Raw genomic sequence first — 2748 nt, 5'->3', positions numbered from 1 at the left:
TATATATCATATTTTTATCGAAAAATGGTCCGTACGAACGATGATAGCCGAAAATTCGCATGGAGGCTTAGATGGGTGTAGTAGTCATTTATGATATTAATCAAAAGCTTTTGTTGAACTCAATAAAATATTGTACATGTTTTGTTACCCAAATTTGTTTTCAGGTTGAAAATGCCCGTGACGTGTAATTCTGTATAAAAAGAACTTTCTCGACGCCAATTGATTTTTCTCACCGAGCTGAATCGAAGCGCAGTAGATGTTTTTCTACCTAAAAATGGGTATTCCGGCATAAAAATGGTCAAGCACGTATTTCAGGGTTCGCTTCGCTTACGTAGCGGTAGAATGAAAACGTGTTTAAGCTATTTTTCAGTTGTTTTGAAAATTATAAATACTATTTCTGAGTGTCGATTGGCAAATTGTAGCGGCTGATATTTCCGTAAATATTTTTTAAAAATATGCTATTAAATATTTTCGGAAAGACATACCAAAATATCCAAAAAATATTTTATACATCATTCGTTGACGCCAGTTTCTTACATCAATCAATAGACCTCGATGACAAGCTAAGTGTAAGTAAGTATTTTTAGATAAATGGTACTTCTACTACCATTTACTTAAAATGGACCGCTGGGCGTCTATACCCATTCCATTCACAGTCAGATGCCCATCGTGCAGCGTCTTCGAATTCATATGGGGCATACTTTCTTTATTTGAACTGCGCTTTCAGCTACCGTTGCCGGTATCAGAGTAGTCTGTGGGCTTTTCGGCGCAGTTCCGCGGTCAAAAGACTCTTCTTGCAGTACGGCCCGATAGCCAAAAAACAATTTAAAAAGCGTCCTCTCTAGGCTTTCGCGTGTGGATGTGTTGAGCGAACACTCTAGGCAGCTTTCAGAGCGAGCTGCTTTTCCGTTGCTAAAAACGCCAACCTTTCCGCTCGAATTACACGCTCTACCATCTCGTTGTACTGTGGGTGTCCGACTGCCATCTTGAGACGTGCCATAAGATTCCGTCAGAGACAAATTGCAGTTCGCCGAATTATGAAAGCAGGTAGTGTTGTTTAGCAGGATGGCGCTAATGTCTCCAGAAGTGCACTGTGCAGCTTCTAGCGCCCGGTGACGGCATCGGCTTACCTCACTTTCTCGAAACGACATTTCGCAGTTGGCACCGGGTGGAGCACACCATGCCACTCTTGGTTTCGGTAACGCCACTAGCAGGCTTGTACCGAGCTAGCAACTCCCGGACCTGTGTTGGAAGCTCAAATAAAGATATAGTCCTCAGTGCGTCGAAACATCTTCCGCCTGCCGGCATACTTTACCCTATTTTCCCGAATGATATAGAATGTTAGCTTTTGAAACGATGGAATGCGTTTCGAAATCGTAGCTCTCTAAGGTCAAAGCTCACCGTGTTAATTTTAGCAAGGGTTCGCCTTCCCCTTCAGATACTTAATGCAATGTTGCCGGTAACAACATTAAAGTGTCACCCGTGTAAGTACATTCCCCGTCCATACAAGTGCTCCGTTCGGTATCTCGTGCAGTGCTGTTCAGGACAACTTCGAATCGTTACATATGCAGGTGTATGGTCGAACTTTCTCAGCGGCCTATACTACTGCTAAACATTCAGTTTTGGAAGAGTGACATGTAGTCTCCACATCGGCCAAATGGCTGCTAGCTTAGGCGACAGCCCGCTTGCGTTTTCTTCGCCCTTGACCAGCACTACACCCAGCCTGATTTCTTTCAGACCCCATCGAGGACGGCGTTTTTGAACGGAGTCCTTCACGTTGGCCACAGTATCCAGCGGGCTTGCGATTTGTGGAAAATTCTGTATGAATCGCCTACAATAGGTGAACGGATCCAAGAAACCCTTAACCCTTCGCTGGCCGGAGGCGTACTAGGAACCGGCAGGCTTTCTACTGCCCGCACATTACTACTTCCAGTGGTACAACGTTTTCCCGAATGCTGTTGCCGGTAGTTAACGTTTTCCCCAGTGACCCTCCAGTAGTGATTAGAAAGTGGCTGATTTTGCAAAAATAGCCTTGAGTCTAGGTTGTCGATTATGAAAAGCTGTTCTTTCGGCCTGTGATTGACCGCGACGTTTAACACTTCCGAAATCGTCAGCGGGACATGCTGGGTTTAGGCTCCCACACAGGCAAGACTTCGGGCATTGATCCTTTGAACGACTTTGCTCCCCGCAATTGAACAAAAGTCCATGGTCGGTTGCTGGACGTTCATCGGGTCTCCCTCTCGCCACGGCCGCCACCATTCACGGATTCGAACCTGCTTCTGCTTGACGTTTCTGAGCTTCGGTATTCACAGGAGAATCGCGCAAGCCTGTCTATATTCACTGGCGCAGTCTTGATGAGGTAATTGAATAAATTATTTGCACGCATTTGTGATGCACCCTAGGAAGGTCTCCGGGATGTGCAGTAGTCTTGATCGGACTATAAGCAAGCGTTTTTCCCGGAACAAGGTATGACCTACTGACACTTATCACAGATAAGGACTCATATGGGCCAACGGCTTACTATCGTTTCATATAATGTTTATGTCTACCAATCTATCAAACAGGTTTGCCCTTAACAGTGCTTACGCTGCTGGGGTCGCATTAAATGCTGCCTGTCCCATGGCCTCTCCAATCTAAAGCCTTTCTGCCTCTGGCAGCAACCCAAACGGTGCTCTCAAGAGCTGGTGAAAACCAGTCCTGGGCAAAGGCAGTAGATTTGGAATTGAAGAATCAATTTTCCAGGCGTCG

Source organism: Varroa destructor, unplaced genomic scaffold (assembly GCF_002443255.2).
Source record: "Varroa destructor unplaced genomic scaffold, Vdes_3.0 BEIS01000001.1, whole genome shotgun sequence".
Classification (NCBI taxonomy): Eukaryota; Metazoa; Arthropoda; class Arachnida; order Mesostigmata; family Varroidae; genus Varroa; species Varroa destructor.
The sequence above is the reverse complement of the archived record's forward strand: the minus strand, read 5'-3'. Positions refer to the sequence as shown.